At 58.1% G+C, this 20,027-nt stretch overlaps 1 protein-coding gene across 2 annotated transcripts in view; it reads left to right on the top strand.

The window, feature by feature from the left end:
- Positions 1-567: 567 nt before the first annotated feature.
- LINGO1 (leucine rich repeat and Ig domain containing 1) overlaps positions 568-20,027 on the top strand; it is a 46,118-nt gene continuing 26,658 nt past the window's right edge. Inside the window, exons 1-2 of one of the 2 annotated variants that reach the window (XM_032195096.1) lie at positions 589-703; positions 4,193-4,278. The gene's annotated coding sequence lies outside the window, so the exon portion shown is untranslated. Of the gene's footprint in view, positions 704-4,192; positions 4,279-20,027 lie in introns of both variants that reach the window. The other variant, XM_032195098.1, reaches the window with a different exon arrangement.

Here is a 20,027-nt window from a genome sequence, read left to right as displayed (position 1 = left end):
TCCGCTCTGAGCATGGCCTCTGGGTCTCGGGCTCCGGTGTCAGCTCTTGTTTCTGTAACGTTTTACAGCATGTGATTTCTTTGCTTGGCCTCTCGTGGAACATAAACCAGATTTTTATAGCTGCGACTTTAGGTTGGATTAAAGGTTTGGTGTCTCTTTTTTTTTTTTTTTTTTTTTTGACCATGCTCTGAATCTGATCTTTCTCTGCTCCTCTGTCACACGCTGCTGGGGCACCCGGGAATCCTGCAGCTCCCCGGGGAGTGTTAGGAGTCACAGCAGCGCAGGGAAATGCAGGGCTCTGGGTCAGCGCTTGGGGGTAGTTTGGGGGAGGACGAGAAGAAAAACTTGAAGCACGGTATAAACAGTTGGCTTCTCTTCCTGTGCTTTACAGCCCCAAAGTCCTCTGGGCATCTCCCCAGCTGCCGCTCCTTCCTGTACCCTTGGTTACACGGGGCCAGGAGCTGCGGGGCTCGGTGGGGTGAGCACAGCTCTGATTTTTGTGCCCGCAGCCCCTTCTCACTCTCCCTCCCCTCCTGTCCCGCAGGGCTGAGCGAGGCGCCCCGCTGCTCCGCGCCGGGTCCATGAGCCGGGCAGGACCTTGCCCTTGCCAGCCGGGGCCGCGGCACCCCCGCCTCGCTGCGCTGCACGGGAAGCCCCCCCAGCACCCGACACGGAGCCGGAGCCACCGAGGTCTGCTGCCACGGTAGGTCCTGGGGTCGTCCTTCCCCGTGTCTCTGCCAGGAGAAGGGGATGCTGCAGGGCTCCGCTGCCCCGCCTGCCCCACGCGCGTCTCCCCATCGCAGCTTCCGCAGCGGGGGCTCGTATGAAGACCTGCAAAAAAAAATAAAAAAAAGAAAGGTTTGGAGACTTTATGCACCGAATAATTCAGGTTTCAGTCAACAGAAACCGCTCACGAATTCAGGTTGTATTTAGCAAGCGGTTTTGGCTGGGGAGAAAAAGTGAAACAGTGAAAAGTTTGATTTTGACATTTTCAAAATGAAACCTTTCAGCCATCTGTTTCGAGATGACATTTCATTTTGAAAATTTTCTAGCTTTTTTTTTTTTTCTCTCAGTGTGTGTGTGGGGGGAAGCCACCTACAAACAAAATGAAAGCTTCATTTCAGACCAAACAGTGTTTCATTCAGCCTCGGCTTATTACCGGGGCTTTAAAATTTATCCAAGGAAATAATTCATTATCTCTGCCGACCTGCGTAACCTTTCTCTGCTTCGGCCACCGAAACCCGAAGAGGGTGAAGAAAACAACCCCCAAACGCTGGTTTCCCAGCCCAGCCCCTGGGAACGTGCTGCTGCTGGGGCTGGGAGCTGCAGTCCTGGAGCAGTGGGCAGCACGGGCGGCCGAGCAGCAGGCAGGGGGTGAGGCTGTGCCCCGCGGAGCAGCACGGGGAGGCGGCGGCTGTGAAACCCGCGAGGTTGTTTGCTTTGCGCGGGCGTCTGATCCGCGAGGCATGCACCACGCAGCGGGTTTATTTTTTTTCCTGAGTGAGAGCGAGCTTGGGAAGAGCCTGCGGTGGCAGAACATGTTGTACCACCGACTGAGGGGATGGCAGGAGAGGCTTTGCGGGAGCTAATTTTAGCTCTGGCGGAAAGCTCCCGCCTGCCAGGCGCGCACGCCGTGCCCAGCCCACCCGGCAGCCAGCATCCTCCTGCCCGTGGCACCCACCCTGGGGGGCTGTGGTGGCCCCACGGTGGCCACGGGGCACCCGAGTGGTGCTGGCCCCGCTGGGCACCGCATCGGGGTGGAGCAGCGACAAGGAGGAGCTGATGTAGCTCCGCTCCCCAAACCCCATCGCTGTTAGCACCCGGGAAGCCCTCCTACCACAAAGAAAAAGCTGAGGCTGCCTCATTAGAGAAGGAGGCTGCACTTCTCATCTCCTGCCCCCTCTCCATCCCAGTGTGACCCTGTTAATGTTGCAGAAGCGCTGGAAGGGAGGTGGCTGTGCTATGGGGCTGGGCCTGCCCCACGCTGGCTCGTGCCCTTAGGAGGAAGGAGTGAGGAGCTGGATCCTAGCGGGGAGAGCAGGAGAGGCCCCAAACTGTGCCATAACCCAGACCTGTGCCGCAGGGACGTGTTTGCCACCCGTTTTCTAGCAGGGGCGTGCTGCTGGCACCTCCCTGGCTCCTGGCAGCCCGGGCACACAGGATGCCTGCTCCAGCAGGAGGGCTGAAAATCCCAAAGCACTGGGCAGGTGTCCTGGTCCGTGGGGGGCAGCAGGTGATCGCCACCCATCCCGGTGTGCTCCACGTGCTCCTGTCAGTGCCAGCTCCCGGCTGAAGCTCGCTGCTCGTGTCCTGGAGGCAGAAGTTGGAGCTGTGTGAGGTGGGAAGGCATCGAGGGCTGGTGTGGATCTGAGCCCGGTGCTGGGAGCCAGCGGGGTCAGGGCTGTGCCATCTCACCAGCAGCTCCAACCTGGGGCATGGCAGTGGTGGCTGGGGGGGATTTGGGGGGCAGAGACCGCCCTGTGGATGTGGGGCAGCCCCACAGATGTGGGGCTGTCGTGCCCTGTCCCATGGGGCTGTAGGGCTGGGGTTATCCCCCAGGAATCCCTGTCCTAGGAGGGATGCAGGGGCCTTTCCCTGAGACCCTGAAACCTGCTGAATCACTAACCCCTGCTCCTGCATGCACTGCTCCCATCTGCCCTTCTCTTTTTCCTCTCCCCCCCCCACCTCCGTCTTTATCAGTAGCTAATGAAACAGGCAGGGAGAAACCCAATTCGTACAGTAATTAAATTTACTTAGTGGGTATTCAGCTGGAGTAATGAGAAGTTTAATTCAATGATTAGTTTTTTCTTTCATTAATTAAAAATGGAACAACGGTGCAGTTACAGTGGGCTGCATTGATCCTCCTTGTGGAAAGCTGCTGATGGAGGAGGAGGAAGGAAGACTTTTTTTCATTTTTTTCCTATCTTTCCTTAAAAGTCTTCCCTGGATGCTCTCCCCACATACAAACACTTTTGGTGCCCCCTCTCTCAGCTGCCCCCTTTGCCCAGGTGTCCCCAAATCCCCCAGGGGGATGGAGAAGGCTTGCTCAGGGCTCTGGTGGAGCAGAGTGGCCGAGCAGCCCCCTCCCCTGCTTCATAAGACCCCCCCATGCTCTCCACATCCATCTTCTCCCTGGTTTGTCCCCCAAAGCAGCCTTTCAGCCCAAGGGGGGGGCTTGAGATGCTGCCCGTGGGTGGGCGACTGCAAAGCAGGTCCCAGCCCACGGGAAGTTCGGGGTGGGAGAGTTGTTTTCCTTCCTAGCTAAACAGATTTGGAGCTATTTAAATACATTAAATTCATAAACATGTTTTGGGGGTTTTTTAAACAACTGATGTGTGATAGCAGGGGAAGAAAAAAAAAAAAAATTAATCAAGATGTTTCCCAGCTCTCGGTGCTTTCTCCAGGCTCTGGAGCAATATTAGGACCTCTGCCCAGCCGTGCTTCAAAGGACAGGTTACGTTCCCCCGAAGCAGAGCTGCTGGTTTGCTCCTGTTTGTTTTCTTAACGTCGAAGGCTTATTTTGGTAGCTTTTGGGATCACTGAGATCCTCCCTATGAGGCTTCATAAGGACGTGCAGTCGATAACGTGGATGAAACCCAGCGAGCAGCACACCATTGATTTGTGCCGTGGATGCTGGGTGTGCGGGGGGCACAGGGGGTCCCGCAGTGGGGCTGTCCCCCCCCGGCATCCCTCGTGTCTCCTGGTGCTCCCCCAGTCACCTGCTGGGCTCCTGGGCGTCCTTCCCAGTGAGGCTGCCTGGCCCCGCAGAGCCACAGCGCTGATTTCCAACAGGGTTTTTTTTACGAGGGTTTTTGCGTGCCTGTGTTTCTGAAGAGATCCCTGCAAATAATTCCCCAGTGCTCTGGCCCAAATCTGTCCCGGTAGCTGTCAGCGGATCGATGCTCTGCTAAGTACAGGTCTGCTCCATTTCCATGGGAAGATGGCTTCTATTAAGCAGTTCATTTTGGTCCTTTCAGAAGCAGGTCCACTACATCCTGGTAGTCGTGTGTTCCTGTCCTCTGCAGCCTGATTTATAGCTCTTAAATACCAGCTCAGGTGAAGATTAAGTTCAGCTGAGCTCCCTTTTGGGAGGGAGAGGGGAAAAGTATTCACAGCTTTTTAATTTCTCTCCCACCTGCCTCTGTGAGACGCCGGGTTTAAAGCCCTAATTGCGGTGTCGTTTCCCCCACAGTGCATGAGCGGGAGGCGGAGGAGCGGCCAAAGCCCAGCGCGCCCCTGGCACCTGATCCCCCAGCACCCTGCCTTCATCTGACCCGGGTAGGTGACACGCGAGCTCGGTCGCTGCCGGATCGCAGGGTGTGATGCTCACACGCCGTGGTTGTGCTGGGACCAGTTCTGGTCGGGTTTCTGTCGCTGTAAGGACAGTGGAAATGCCCTCACTCCACGTGCATCCCAGGGCTGCTGCCCAGACCCCTGGGTCCAGCCCTACCCACGTGCCTGGAGCTGTTTGAGCCATCGTGCTGGCGCGGGAGAGGATTTACCTTGGAGGAGGAAGGTGTTTAATGTGTTTTAGGCAGTTCCGTGCAAGTGGCACTGTTGAGGAAGGAGGGCTTTTGTCGCTCGGCTGCACGGATGGGTTGCTCCTGCTCGGATCGCTCGGCGAGGGGCAAATGTTTGCACGGAGCAAATCATTACAGACGGCCACGTGCTGCAGCCTGGGGATTCGGGGCAGAAATAGCTTCATCCTCCAGGAGAGGGCAAGCGAGAGGGCCGGCGAGAGGCGGCGTTCCCTGAGATGTCTCTATTACTGTCACCCAGCGCCGCGCGCTCGCCTCAGCCTCCTCGCAGCTCCCTCGCCGGGACAGTCAAAGAGCCAGGAGCAGGTTCCAGCTTGTACTGTACATCCGCAGCCCCGGCTGAAATCTGTGAGCTGTCAGCTCGATGCAAGCGCTGCGTGAGACAGCAAACATCAGAGCTGACTGGGCTCAGGCAATTTCCCAGGATGTCAGTCCTCGGGAGAGAACAAAGGGATCTCGGTGAAGAGCGGGAGTCGGTTTCCTAATGAAACAAACAGGAGAAAATTAGGATGATTCCAGCGTCTCTTCTACACCAGAGCCGGGGGGAGGAATTTTTCAGGTTGGGTGTTGTCCAGACTGGAAGGGGACGGCGGGGTGTGCTGTGTCCTGCCCCCTAGGTGCTGCCAGCAGGGCTCAGCTGGGGGTGCCCAGGAGGCAGCATCCTGCCCCCATCTCAGGTCTGCAGACAAGGGGAGCAAAACAGCGAGGCAGAACTGGCTTCCACACCCAAAGGCATGCACCTCAATAGGGAACTGCCCCTTCACATCACGTCCTTTGCTCAAAGCAAACAGCAGGCAGCACGGCACCGACCTGATGTGTGCAGAGAGGGGACCTACGTCCTCCTCCTGCCCCCCCTTTTTGGGGAAGGGGGCTGGCGGGGGGATGTTTGTGGCTCTGAAGGGAGGTGCTTCCAGCCTCCTGTTGCCATCGCCCCTGTAACAGCAAGGCCAAGTGAAGTGTGAGCACCAGAGGAGACCCCAAAAGGGCTGATGGGTGCCAGCGACCAGCCAGGCAGTGGCAGGGGGGGATTTATTCTGTACGTTCTGTATTTAGATGGAGGCAGAGGCGTCTATTCATAGCACTCCTCCATCAGAACAAAATGCCAGCAGGAAATGGCCAGGCTGGTTTAAGTCCTCCCTGGAAAAAACAGCGCTGAGCACCATGTGGTTCTGGCTTAAATTTGGGTGGTTTCTTCCAGAGTGCCATTTGCAAAAGTTGATTTATTTTTTTTTGCTAAGAATAGTATTTAGAAAAACAGGTGTTTGTGTGTTTTCCTGATGCCTCTTCTTCTGAGAAAAGAAAAACAGTTCCTGCCTTGGAAATCGGGGACGATGAGGGTTATGCGGGCTGTTTCTTAGCCTGATCTCTGCTCTTTGGTGCAAGGATGGGGCAATCGGGTGCCCCCAGGCCCTGTCCCCCAGCCTGGCACAGCTCTGAGGCAGGGCTGAAGCTGAGTGGGTTTTTAATGCATGAGTTTTATTGTTTAAATTGAACAAATCCTTGAACCCGTGTGGTTTCAGAGGGGTGCTTCTCTTCCTCCCCAAATGTGTGAGCTGTAAATGCTCCCAAAAAGTCCTCCCTCTCCTCTCCACTGTCGCTACTTCTGATACAGGAACAAACTTGGAATGGCTCAGGCTTTCTGTTAAGTTAGTGTCATGGATGTGTCTCAGATTTTCACGTTTTAAAGCAAATTTTGAGCACAAGGATTATGAGAAAAGCCCGTAAACGTGAGGATGGGCACCCCGGGCTCCCCACCTCATGCTGCAGTGAGCCAGAAACCCGTTTAAGGGCGGTCAGGGGAGCAGGATGGGGGCTGTGGGGGTGCAGGAGGGGGGAAGAAAGAGATGGGAAGGTGTGAGCCTGGGAGCACGGGCAGAGCCCCGTGTAGCTGGCTGTGCCCAGGCAGCTCTGCTCCTCTGCCCAGCAGCGCCAAGAAAGCCCCCACCTGAGCTGCTTTTCCACACCTTACCTCCTGCCCTCGTTTCTCTGGGTCTGTGCTCTGATCCTTTCTGCTTAATTACACCCCAAAAGGGAGGATGTGGGGGGAGAAGGGTTTTAAAAGAGCTTTTTTTTTTAAAAAAAAATAAAATAAAAAAATTACCTCCCATGAAATATTCAGGACAGGCTGGCTTCTTGAAAACTGGCATAATTATTCCTGCAAGGCTTTTTTGCACTTCCCTGGGTCTCGCTGCATGGGGAGGGAGGCAGCAGAAGTTTCCTCGTTACCATGAGCAGGGCTGGCTTGCTGCATTAGTGGGAGGCTATCGGTGTGCCGGAGTTTGGGGAGGGGTGCTTTGGGGTCACTGGCTTGGCTTCTTCCCATGAATGCCTGCCAGGGATGGAGTGGGAGCTTGAAAGGGAAACAGAGGTGATTTTAGTGGCATATTAGGGTGCAATGTGTATGGAACATATATGGGAAAAATGCCCCTTGTGTGCTGGGATGTGCTCCAGGGGTGCTGGAGCCCCGCTGCACCTCTCCATCCCTGCGTCAGCCCTGCGGGCCATGGGCAGCACATCCCCTTGCCCCTGCTAGGCGTGATCCCAAATTAGCATCCCATTCACCCGCTCGTCTCGTCGCTGCCTTAGCTCTGCGAGGCTAATAGGGCTTAGAAAAAAAAAAAAAAAAAGTCTCTTGTCACTGAAATCAGCAGCTCTGACTCAGAACACGCAGAGGGAGCGGGTGTGCTGAATAAGGGAACCCTGCTGCTCCAAGGGCTCGCCTGGCAGCACCCGTGCCGGGGGGGGCTTGCCCCAGGATTGGGGTCAGGGCTCGTATGGGGCCCCCCGTGCCCGTTTTGATGTCTGACTGCTGGCGGGGAGGGCGAAGTGTGAGCAGTGAAGCCAGCCGGAGCGAGGAGTGTTCCTGTGCTGTGTTCCACAATTAATCACGGCCACCCACGTCGCACCTTCCCCCTCCCCGAAATCCTCCCTCGCCTGGTGCCGGGGGGGGGGGGTATGGGGGGGGTGGGGAAGGGAGGCAGCTCGGGTTTTATGAATTAATCAAAGACAATGCCTGCTTTTGAGAGCTGCTGCTTTAGAGAGCCCTTTGCAGGCGTGTGTGTGGTGTGATTTCTTAGCCGAGCGCGGCTCTGGGCGAGCGTGCCAAGAGGAGCGCTTCCAGCTCCCGGCCGCGTCCTGGGGAGACGGGCTGAGTGGTCTTTTCATCTACAAATACAACGACCAGGAACAAAGGAGGCAATAATATTGACTTTCATCATTGATATTCCCATTTATCTCGGCAAGAATTAGCAACTCCAGCGCTGGGAGGGCACAGCTCATAATCTCCCTGCTCCAGGGGAGATTGTTGATGTCGGCACCGGGAACAGGCGGCCATAAAGCGCTGGGCGAGCAGGGCGGAGGGCTGGGCACAGCGTGCAGCAGCACGTGGGCACCGTGAGGAGCAGTAAGATGCCTTGCTGGGGGGATGGAGAGGCGCCTTGGGCAGGAGCAGCGATCCCGCTGTGCACCCAGCCTCGCTGCAGGGCGCGGGGGCTCTCGGGGTCCCCTGGCTGCCTCCTGCGCAGCCCCTCCTGGGAGGGGAGGCAGGGCTGGTGCTTCATCATCGCAGCCTGGGGGCGGTGGGCGAAGCACCTTCCCCGGGGCATGACGTGGCTCCGAGCTGTGCCAGCAGCCCTGCCTTTGGCACCTGGGTGCCAGGCGTGGGGGAAAGCGGGGCGCGAGTGCTTGCGTCTGTCCCCATCCGCCCCCAGGGTGCCTGCACAGCACTCCTGCAGCATCCCCGGCACTCGGTGCTTGCTGCTGCCTCCCGATGCGTTCCCTGTCCTCTTTTAAAAACCTCTCACGGGGCTGCCTGCAGGGCCACCTACCTCTCCCCATACCCCTTTGGGGGATGAAAGGCAGGGGAAGCGAGACGTCGAGGTTTTGGCACTGCTGCCCCCACCTCTCCCACATCACTGTGAAAGTTTTGGCACCCGCCTGCTCCGCGCACATCCTGAGGCGGTCTGGAGGTCCATTTCCTGCAGCTATTTTTTTTTTTATCATCCCACTAAGTGCACGTCCCGGCCCCGCCTGAAGGGCTGGCTTCCTGTGCGCAGCGTCCCGATCCCGCGGGACCCGCTGCCACAGCAGCCGCAGGGACCGGCGCATGCAAATGCAGGACCATGATTTTATGAGGCTTTAAATGAGTTTAGGGCTGGCTAGAGTGACAATGCAAGGGGCTTATAAAAGTGGTATGAGAGTTCCTGTAGCATACAGTGAGCACGCCAAACCCCGTGGCTCCAGGATCCGGAGAAGGGGAGGGTGCTGTGATGGAGCTGTGCTTGCGCATGCGGCCAGCCCAGCGCTGTGACACCAGGGAGCTGCCATGGTGGGGACAGGTTCCTCCGCCTCGTCCCCTGCCAAGGGTGGAAATGGAGCTGGAGCTGTGGGCTTGGGGTGTGCATGCCTCGCCTCGGCATTGTGCTTTTGATATCTGGAGGGTATCGCTGGGTATCTGAACGAGAAGCCCACGGCTGTGCTGAAAGCCCAGGCAAAATGCCTTCTGTGCCTCCCTGTGTGTTTATTTGCCTGAGAGGGTGTTTTGCTGGAGAAACACAGGAAGGAGCTCGAGGGAGAGGCGGCGAAGGCGGGGGTGAGAGCGCTGGGAACTTGCAGTACAATTTCAGGACACTTAAGAGCCTCTTATCGTCAGCGCTGAGACAGCGACATCAGAGGCAGCTCAGGCAATTGTCTGAGACAAATTGCTTCGCTTGATGTGCGTGTTGGGACCGCACTGGTTAAGTCCCCAGGTGAGGTGCATACAAAGCCCAAGAGACATAGCAGAATATGTTCATGTGTGCGTCCACACCCACCTCTGTCCCTCTCAGAAGTTATCTCCCATGGATGGCCTTGCACAGAGCAGTCACCGCGGGTGCTGTGCCTGCAGCAGTTGGGCATCGCCTCTGCAGAACCCGGTCTCGTACCCGCGTGGAGCCAGTGGTGGTTGCTGCAGGGGGAAGCCTCTCCCCTCCTGCCCAGAAGCAAAGGTTTGGCTCTCTGCAGGAGGGGCAGAGGGAAGAAAGCCCCCCTGCTCACAGGTACCGTGCTGCTGTCCCCGGAGAGGGAACACTGGTGGCGGAGGTGGAGATGTGCCAGCAGCTCGGCTGTTTCGTCCTCCTCGGAGAGATGGCAAGCAGATGTGCCTGCTAAAAAGGCCTGCTGGTGGCATTTGGGCGATGCTGGGGAAGAGGCAGTTGCTTTGCTTCCCCCCACCCCGTGCACCCCAAACAGCTTGGTGCCCTGCTGCGGACAGCAACAGGGGCACGGGAGGAGGGCAGCAGGATGGCAGCGGTCAGGCGAGGACACGTGGCGCATCCAGTAGCAGATCAAAGGGACCTCAGCTGGTGACATCCGCCAGAAAGCCTTTAATGCCTCGCCCTGGAGCAGGCAGATTTACTCCAGGGACTCATTTCCCTTTCCCATCACAAAAAAGCTGCGTCAACTTGACATTCAAGAAACTTTGTTTAATACCTTTTTATTCATTTAGCAGTTTAGCTAATTGCAGTGCTTTGTTTTGTTATTTTTGTGTGCTTTTTTGGATTCGTTCTGACTTTGTCATATGCTCTTTGCTCTGTGAAATCCGCTCATTTCGGGTTTATTACCTGCTCTCCAGGAGGATGGGGAAGGAGGAGGGTGCCCTGGCTGTGTGTGTGTGCCACAGTTTTTGGGAGCTCCGGTGACGCCGCCCAGTCCCGGCAGATCCGGACACGATGTTCCAGAGGCTGCTGCCGCCTGTTCTCGTGGTGATGGGGGCTGTCGCTGACAAAAGCGCATCTTCAGCAGCCCTGCAAGTTTGCAGACCTGCCTGTGTTTTGCTGAGTTGTTCGTTTGGGACAGAAAAATGGAAAAAAAAAAAAACAGCAAATGTCCAAGGGTTTCACTTAGCTTTTTTCCTCTATGATGTTAATTGTCATTTTCCTTTACAAAGAAAATTTGAGTTGTGAAGTTCCTCGACATTTGACTTAAAGAAATGGGAAAATCCTTAGAAATATCCAGATTTAAAGTGAACCGTTATTGCCCTTCTCTGCCTCTTAGACTCACTGGCACTTAATGGAAAATGCTTTCTTCTGTTAAGTCAATTCCTACCCAATTGTAAAAAACACAGAAAAAAAAAATAATTGCAATAATACTAATTATGCTAACAGCAATGTGCTTTCAGAGCCCTGCCTCTCACCGCAGCTAATTGCGCTCCTTCCCTCCTCCTGCTCTGCGCCCCGACCGTCTGCTCTTCACTTGACCTTGCCCCGGGAGCAGCGGGTCCCCAAGTGGCCCCAAAACGGAGCCGCCCGGCCCCATTACGCACCGGGACCCTGCAGGCACACGGAGCTGCCCCTGAGAAGGGTTAGCCAGCAAGGTGGGGGTGGCGTTGGTTTTGTGAGGGTGGCAAGCTTTGGGGCTTGCCTGCACCTGCCTCCAGCAGCTTAGGGCTGGGCATTTTAGGGCTGAGAGCACTTTGCTCGCCAGGAGCAGCCTGCAGCCTCCCTGTCCCCCACCCGCTGCCCTCCGGGCTGGCTCTGCGCGCCAGCACGGAGCGGAGCTGGGGAAAAGATGTCAAGAGCTGTTACGGCGTGTGAGCGAGCTGAGATAAAGGGATCCATTTTCATCCTCCTGCCTGTCTGCTTCAGTCAAAATACAGCGCCGCAGCCAGCAGCGCCGTGTGTCAGCCCCGACCACAGCCGCCTAATGCGCGGGCTGCCGCGGTCGGTGCTCCATCTCCCCGGACCGCAGCTGTCCCGAGCCTCTACCGCAGCCCCTGGGGCTGCTTCACCCCAGCCCCGGTGCCCGCAGTGAGCCCTGCTGTGAATCAGGGCTCCTGCTGAGCTCCTCTGGGGCTCCTGCAGAGCTGGAGCTCCCTGGGGGCTCTGCAGCTCCCGGGCTGCAAAGCACAGCCCTGCCCGGCGCCTCTGCGAGCGGGAGGAGTGGCTCTGCTGTCTCCCAGCCCCTGTTTTTTCCCTTCTTTTCCCCAAAATGGCACTGTGAGGGGCAGGCTGCTGTGCTTGGCGAGGTGAAGAGGAGGACGTCCTCTTCGGAGGACCAGCGCTGTGCAGGGGAGGCCGGATGGGCCAGGCTGCTGTGGCCCCATGGGGAAGCGTGGGGGTCCCAGAGTGGAACCCCACGTGTTTTGGGGCTCTGTTTGGCAGACCCGTGTGTGTGCACGCGCATGGAGTGCCCTCGGGGTGTCTGGCACCTGCAGCCTTCCCCTTCATTATTTAGAAGTTGCCAAGAGCATCCATGCTCGGGGCACGGCGCGGGGCCGCTGGGGATGGCTGGGAGCAGTGGGGACCCCGGGGCAGCGCCTGGGGCCGTGGGGCTTTGTGTGCCGTGGCCAGGGCAGGGCCAGGGCCACCATTTTCTGCACAAGACGTTGTGGTTTTGTTCTTTCTCTGCAAATGGCCTGCTCCACAAGCAGGATCTGCACGCGGGGCCAGACCCTCTGAATGGTGAAACCTCAGTGCACCGGGCGCTTTCCATCAGGGGTTTCCATGCCTTTCCTTTCCCCTCCCTGCTCGTTTCCTCGTTTCTCCTCAGTCAAAAAGACGTGGAAAGCAGTCTCCTGAGTTTTGCTCGGCAGCTTGCTGCCACCCCTCGCCTCTCATTGGCGCGTGCGGAGCAGCTGATGGGGCCGTGGGGATGCAGCAGGGCTGCAAAACTCTTCCCAGCGCCGGCTGCACCCAGGCAGAGGGCAGCAGCCACCTCCCGCCCCATCCCCCCGAATGCCACTCGCTTTTAAACGCACTGGTAGTTGAAAATAAGAATAACCTGCTCCGGGGCTTCTTAAACCGTGGAATTAAATATGGTTCTGGTCTCCAGGCAGAGCCTGGCTCTTCAATTCTAAATCTGCTCAGCCAAGCGAAATATTGCAGGGGGGAAAGAAATCAATATTTCTCAGGCCCGGCACGGAGAGGAAGCCGCGCACGTGCGGCTGCAGGCGTGCAAGGCTGTGCACGCGCAGGCACGAGGCTGGGGTGGGAGCTGTGAGCAGGACGGGGAGCAGGGGACGAGGTTTGCCGTGGCCACGGGGTGCTGGGGTGCGTGTCGGGGGCACGGGGCTGCCTGGGAAGGTGCTGCTGGATTTGCCAGGTCTGTGTTCTCCGGGTTTCTGCCCCTCGGTGCCCTCCTGGCTGCGTGGCGCTGGGAGGGAGCTTTGGGAACAAAGATCTGCGTCTGCAGCAGAGAGGGGAAGGACGAGTGTTATTGACCCGCTCTGGCATCCGGCCAAAGCGCGGGTGGATGCTCGCTCCTCCCCAAAAGCCTCTCTGATAGCTTAATTTCTTAATTTCTGCCTGCGCTCGGGATGTCAGCCCTGGCTCTCCTCCAGGACGTGTCACGTCCAGCAGCCCGGGGCTCCCCAACACCTTGCTTGGACGCTTTCAGCTCACCTGCTGCAGTGGCTGGGGGATCTCTGATCTCCCTGTAGGCTGCCCCTGCTGCCCTGGGGGCATCACCACAAATGCTCCGGGAGCTCAAAACCTCGAGGGCCAGGCCCCCAGCTCCAGAGGTGTATGGTGCCAGAGGGCCAAGGGACGGAGCTGGGCTGTGTGCCCACATGTCCCAGCTGGGACCAGCACAGCACCCGGAGGAGCTGAGCTCCCCAGGTCCCGGTGCTGGGCTGGGACGGAGAGCAGGGCTGCTCTCTGCGGGGTCTGGCACTGGGCTGGTGGAAATCCCTGAAAATTTGCAGGAAAATCTCCCGAGGTCAGGCAGGGCCATGCCTGCATGCAGCAGGAGCTGGCGAGCTGCAGCGCGGTGAGGCTCTACGTCTCAATAAGCAGCACTCTGAGGCAGACCTGAAAATAAATATTTGACGAGGAAATAGTGCTCTGTCTTCTGTTGTCTCTCGTCCTTTCCTCTCTGCGTTTGTCTCCCCCTTCTCTTGTCTTTTCCGTTTGACTGAACACGAGAGTTCATTGTTAAGAGGCCTGCTTTCGCTGCGTTTTCCCTTCCTCTGCTCTCCCAAGGAGGAAGCTACAGGAGATTCACACCCATACGGCAGCGAGGGCTGTCTGCACGCCAGGCTTGTACATGTCCAGGTTGCTGGGTCCTCATTTCCCTTCTCTGTTGCTCACTTTGTTCGCCACGGCAAAACACGGCTAGGCGGCTGTTCCTGGGTGCTGGGGGATGTCCTGGCAGCAAGTGGCTCCTGGAGCCCAGCGTAGCTGTGTGCGGATGTGTTTGGGGGTGGTTTAGCCAGATTGCCGATGATATGGTCTCCCCTTGTGCCTCTGAGGGCTGGGAACGGGGCACTGGCATCATCTAGAGCCCTTCCCTGAGCGTGAAAGGGAAGGGTTACGAGAAATTGGGTGTAAAAGGAGCGGGGAAGAGAGAGAGTAAGGGCAAGACTCCAGATGGGAAACAGGACTGAAAAACGCAGAGGAGTTTAAGGCTATTGGAGATGTCACGGGTAAGGGAGAGAGTCCAGTGTTTGCTGAGCTCCCCTGCTGAATTTAGCAGCCGCCGTGCCCTCCGGGGAGTTCTCCAGGCAGCTGGAGGAGCGCTGTGCCAAAGGGTGGACGGGGGTGCCCAGGGAGGGAAGGTTAATGTCGTCCTTGCCCTTTGGGTGGCACAGCCAAACAGTTCGCTTTGCTGCCCGGCGGATGGGGCTGCCAGATGGTAAATGTTTTCTTGTAAATTAGCCACGGGAAACATGAGATGTAGAGCCCCAAACTGAAGAAGCACGGGGCCTGCGCTGGCCTTTTCCTCCTGCAGAGGTTGGGTAGGGCCACGACCGAAGCAGCACGAGGAGGTCTCGAAGCAAACCAGCACGGGCACACGCTGCCAGCCCTCCCCTGCTCCTTGGCACGGCCGTGGGCCATTACTCAAGCGTGCTCAGCCTCTGGCCGTGTTTGCTTTAAACCAATATGCAGAGAAACCCAGCTCTTCTCTCTAGGAAAAAAAAAAAAAAAAAAAAAAAAAAGCTTCTCGTGCTGTATCTGTGCAGCGTCTGGCTGAATGGGATCTGACTGGAATGAAATTTCCAGGCACTAATGCAATATCAGCGCTCCTCATTTGCGTGCGTGCGTGTGTGGGGACGGGCAGCGTGACCGTGCCGCCCTGCACGGCCCGAGAGCACCGCGCACGGCACGGGGCGGCCTCGGGGCTCCCTCGGTGCTTCCCCTCGATGCCTCCCGAGGTCCCTGCACGTCGCCCCGTGTGCCTCCCCGCCCCGTCCCCATCCCCATCCCCGGCCCTATTTCTGGGTGGCGGCGGTGCTACCCGTGCGGCTGCAGATTGTGCGTGGCAGTTTTCTATAAATACAAACGCTCCGTAATTATCGTCAGAACTATTTAGCCCAATTCAAAGGTAGATTAAATAATGAACGTGTGCGCGCGATGCGCCTGTCAGCACCAACAAATGGAGAGAGACAGCGCAGGGTGCGGGGCCGGGGGTTTCCCCGCTGCCGGAGCTGGGGGAGGAGAGCGGGGAGGGAGCCGAGCAGGCGTGGTGCTGGGAATGCCTCTGGCACGGGGCTGGGAGGCACCACCCGCTCCCTGCTGGGGTCTCGGGGTGGAGAAATTGGTGGTGCAGGGGACGCTGTGACACGGATGGGCGAGGGCTGGCACGTGCGGGAGCCGCTTGGTATTCGGGGCTGCCCGTCGCCGCACATCTCCCCCCGCTGCTTTCGCTGAGCCTGGGGAGCTCCGGGAGGTGATTTCAGGCTAGGTTGCAATCAGAAGCAGGCGAGAAGGCTCCTCCAAGCCTCCCAGCCCCTCGTTTGGCACGGGAATTGGTCTTCTCCGAGGCCGTGCGTGGCCCAGCATCTTGGCCTCTCCCTGGCCCTGACCCTCTCCAGGTCAGTGCCCGTTTGGGGGCTGGTGCCCGCCTCCAGCTGTGCCCTGCGGGGTGGGCAGCCCGGGATCAGCCCCCAGTGGGTCCGTGCTGAGCACGGAGGTGGCTTTACCACCGTCCCCGAGGGCTGCACGGCAGGGCAGGGCTGGCACGCTTAGGAGGAGCGGTGACACGGGCGTTTCAGGGAGGGGCCAGCAGTGTGTCAGCTACGTGCTGCGTTTGCTCCAGAAATGGCATTTGCAAAGCCAGGGGAAGGGAGAGGCGATTTCACCCGGCTTTCACTGCAGGGGCCTCTGCTGAACGTCCCCCCCCTGCTCCCCTCTGCTGCCGTGCCCAGGGACGGGGCGCGGGGACCCGCAGGGCTGGCGGGGCCGGGAGGAAGGGCTCCATCACGGTAACTAATAACTGTGTGCTGACAAATTGAATTATACCTTTTCCAGTTGCCTGCACTATTGATCAGAGAAAAGGTTTGTGTTTTTTGTTAGGCCTTTTTTTTTTTTTTTTCTTTTATTCTTTTTTTTTTTCTTTTCCTCCTTTTAAGTTACAGTTGCAGTGTCCTGGGGGCTTATAATGAACTAAATAAGGTCAGGTTAGCAGAAGAATCAAATATGCTCTGGCAGCAGGAGCGTGGGCTCTTCCTGGTGACTCTGAGCGGGGAGGGAGGCAGCGCGGGCAGCAGCAGCAGCTTGTGGTGCCCTGGTGCATGGCAGTGTCCAGCTGCAGCCCCGCTCACCCGGGACCCAGCAGGCAGCTGATAAAGGATGGATGAAACCAGCCCAAACCATGCATGGGGGACAGCCCGGTGTCCCCCTCCGTGTCCCCAGTGCCGTGCTGGGACCACTGGGCATCTCAGCAGGGCACCCAGAGGCTCCGAGGTGTCTCCAGGGCTCCGTGTCCCACTCCCTGGTGGGGTGGGCACGGTCCAAGCGCCCTGTGGTCCGTCCTGCTTGTCCCCAGCCCCTCGAGTCCCCTCTCTGTGCCTCCAGTTGCCCGCTGGTGCTGCTGTTAGAGGCCAGCAGCTCTGGGCAGAGGTTGAATTCGCTGACTGGTGCCATCCCCTCGGTGTCCCCCGGGGCTGGACGAGCTGTGACCCGAGCCAGGGCCACCTCCAGGCGCGGAGCTGACCCCGCTGCCGTGCCCGCAGCCTTCCCCCTCCCACCCTGCCCTGCTTGAGAGTCCGGCCGCATCGGGTGCGGGATTAACATTCCCGGCACAGAGCCACTCCATCACCATTTCTATTAAACTCATTTGCTATCTAAAGGAATTCATTTTCCACTTTGTTTGCCCATGATAAAAAAAAAAAAAAAAAAAAAAAAAAAAGTCAGTCCTCGGGGCTGAGGCCCTGGTGGCTGGAGCAGGGCAGTGACCGAGCGGGGAGCTGGGCAGCGGCGTCCCCTCCCTTGGCAGGAGGACGGGGATGGACAAGGAGGACCGGGGGGGGCTCCTCAATCCAGCCTGCCCCCGGTTTATCCCCGAGCCCCCCAGCACGGGCACCTCGTGTTGGAAAACCGGAGCGAGACGCTCTGCAGCCCTCGGTGCCGCCGCCTTCAAGGTCGGCGGCTGCTGGCGATTGATCCAGGGCCTCGCCGTAAATCTGGTGCCGAGGGCAGAGCGTGGTGGCGATGCTCCCCCCGGCTCTCAGGGCGGCCTGCAGCCGGCTCGGCGTGGCGGCAGCGAGCGATTCATCGATTCCTCCTCGCTTCCCTTCCCGGAGGCACCCATCACAGACGGGGCTTCCCGGCAGCCTCCTCTTGCCACCACCTCGAGGAGCCGGGCGCTGCCCCGTGCCCGTCCCGCTGGGGTGCACGTGGCTGCTTTTATCCCCCCCAAATCGATGCCGGCGGGGGTCCCCCAGCCCCCAGCCCCTCCGCACCCCGCCAGGCACGGAGCTGCCGCCCAGAATTTGCCCTCCAGTTTCTATGGCAACGGGGGAAAAAAAAAAAAAAAAAAAAAGAAACTCCAAACATTTAATTCTGCAGCCCACCTGGGAGCCTTTTAAACTCCCCGTTCGGTGTTTGACATGTAATAATTTTTCTGCTTTTAAGATTATCCTAAAACGCTCATTCTCTTTCTCTCTCAAAATCTCAGCGGTGGAGCCTCCGAAAGAAATCAGCATAAAAAACACCGATACACGTCGCAAATACCAATTTGTCACCGTGGCAGGGGACAGGCAGCCGCAGGCGCCGGGGAAGTGGAAGGGGACGGAGCTGCACGGGACTGGGGCTGCCCGCGGGCGGCGCTGGCTCCGCGCAGACCCCGGCCACGGGATGGGGACGGGATGGGAACGCCAGCACCGGGAGAGCTGGGCTGGTGGGAGAGGGCAGGAGAGGCGATGGGCTGGGTGCTGATGAGGGGATCAGAGGGGACACGGGGATTTTGGGGAGCGGAGCAGGTCCTGCTTGGTGGCAGGGAGGGCTTTGGCTCGATGCTTGGGAGAGGAGACGCAACGGTGTTGTGGGCGTCCATGCTGGAATGAAAATCACTAAAAACCCGCTTCAAGAAGAGAATTAAGCCCAGCAGGGCTGCTCTGGGCTACCCCGTCCCCTCCCGGCGTGGTGCAGGGGAGCAGAGCCCAGCGTTACTCACCTTGGCACGCGAATAAATCCGGCACGAGCTGCCGGGTGGCGACGTGGTGGGACGCCGGCATCTGGCTGCTGGTGCTCGGGTCCCCGCACACCTTACACCAAGCAGATGGGCTGCTCCCGAGCACTGGGATCCAGCAGGCCTGTGGAGCAATTTAATCTCCAGAAATAATTTAATATGGCTTCCTCCAGAGTACGGTGGTTTGCCTTTTTTTTTTATTTTTTTATTTTTTTTCCTGGTCAGCCATAGAATAATTTAATCCTGCCTTCTGTGTGAAGGTCTATTTTGAGCCCGCCACCTGCGGAGCGTTTTAATCCCGCGTCTCACAAAGTAATTCAATCCTCTCCCTTGGTGAGTAATTTAATCCTCTATTTCCAGGGTAATTTAATCCCCTCCCTGGGGAATAATGGAATAATTCGAGCCTCCATTTCCAGCGTAAGGCGATCCTCCACCTGAGCAGCTCGATGCGTTCAGCCAGCCACCTGCAGAGCTGGGCACATGCCTGGCTGCGGGCTCAGAGCCGGGGGGAATCCAGGCGGGTTGGGATGGGGCAAAACCTTTCGGCACGGCTTGGCCTCGCAGCTTTGGGGCCGAGCTGTGCGCGATCGCCTCGTTTGAATTCTTCTGCAGCTGGGGCAGGGAGGGCTCCTGGGGGCTGTACAGGGATGATATCCCCATAAATATATATCTATAAATATAGGCATCGTCTTCCCGTTTATCTGGAAGGGCAGGGTTGGCACCTCCAGCAGGGCTCGCTGATGGGGTATCGGAGCGGCACCGCCGGCAGCGGGACCTCACAGCCCTGCTGGGGCATCAGGGACACGTCTGACACCTGCAGCCCAGCCACCACACGGCCGGGTGGCCTCCAGGCACGTCGCACACCCTCTCCCAGCACAGAAATGCTCCTTGAAAGCCCCGGAGCCTCCCCGTTGGGCTGCGTGACAGAGGGAGGTGCAGCGGGGAGCCTGGCTCTTTTACACCTCTTCCCCCTCATTTCTGCTGCAGCAAAGGCTCCCGGCTAATAGGAGAGAGTGTTTCCTGAGCTGAGACGTTGAAAAGAAAGAGAGACCCACCAGTAATGATAGTGTCCGTTTCCGTGCAGAGGAGGATCTGGGAAATATGCAGAACAGAAATATTGCCTGCCCCTCTGAAGCCTGCAGTGGTTTGTGTTCGGGCGAGGGATGAGCGCGCCGACAAGGAAACCATGTCCTGAAAAAACCCTGGGAAAAGGAAAAAGAGGGAGAGAAGAGGCCGGAGGGGAGACCTGGCCAAGAAGGGGGAGCTGTAGGGCCTGGGGGACGGCCGTGCCCCCAGCTTTGGGTTGCAGAAGCAGTTTAGGAAGATGGTCGGGCAGAGAGGCCATGGGGTGGGAGCCTGCCCATCGTCCCGGGCACCCCCTGTGCCAGGTAGCCCTGGCTCCCCCGTTAGACCCTCCTGCCCCTGCTCTGCCCTGCATCCCTCCCTGATTGCCCCGGGAACATCTATAAGGTCGGCATCGCTGTTGTTTCAGCCCGCTGTAAGGTTAGTGCTCGGGTTCTTCCGAAGGGGAGGCAGCGGGGTGGAGGAGCAGAGCCAGCTCTCGGCACCGCCGCTCCGCAGCTCCCATCACGGCGTTGGAAATGATTCCTGGGTCCCCGAGCCTCCCGCAGCCCCACGGGACTGGCCCCAGCCAGGGCCCCGCAGGGCTGAGAGGTGCCAGAGCGAACCAAGCAAGTGGTAATTGTCTTTCCTGGGGACAGAGGCTTGGGGCAGAAATGCTTGGACAGGCTAAAGAGAAATCACTGCTACTTCCCCCGCATATTTTATGTGCCCTGGTCCCCCCGGGACCGCTAAAATTCTGCTTTTAAAACTCTGCTTTATACAAAAGTCTGTCCTGGATATGTCATCTCACATTCTAACATGATGTATTGGACAAATAATTCTTTATGTGCAAAGCGCTCCCAAGTACCTGCAGGCCAGGGGGGAGCGGAGGGGCTGAATATCTTTAAAAATCCCGTGCTGAATGGCTCCGTTTCAAAGTCTGTTTAGCAAATTCTGCTAAATGTCGTGCCCAAAAGTCACCGTGTTCCCGGGCTGAGCCTGTCAGGTTGGGCGCGCTGTGCGGGTGTCTGCGCCGTGCCT

This window comes from Aythya fuligula, chromosome 11, assembly GCF_009819795.1.
Source record: "Aythya fuligula isolate bAytFul2 chromosome 11, bAytFul2.pri, whole genome shotgun sequence".
NCBI classification, from domain to species: Eukaryota; Metazoa; Chordata; class Aves; order Anseriformes; family Anatidae; genus Aythya; species Aythya fuligula.
Note: the sequence above shows the minus strand (reverse complement) of the source record. Positions and strands in the feature narration are given on the sequence as shown.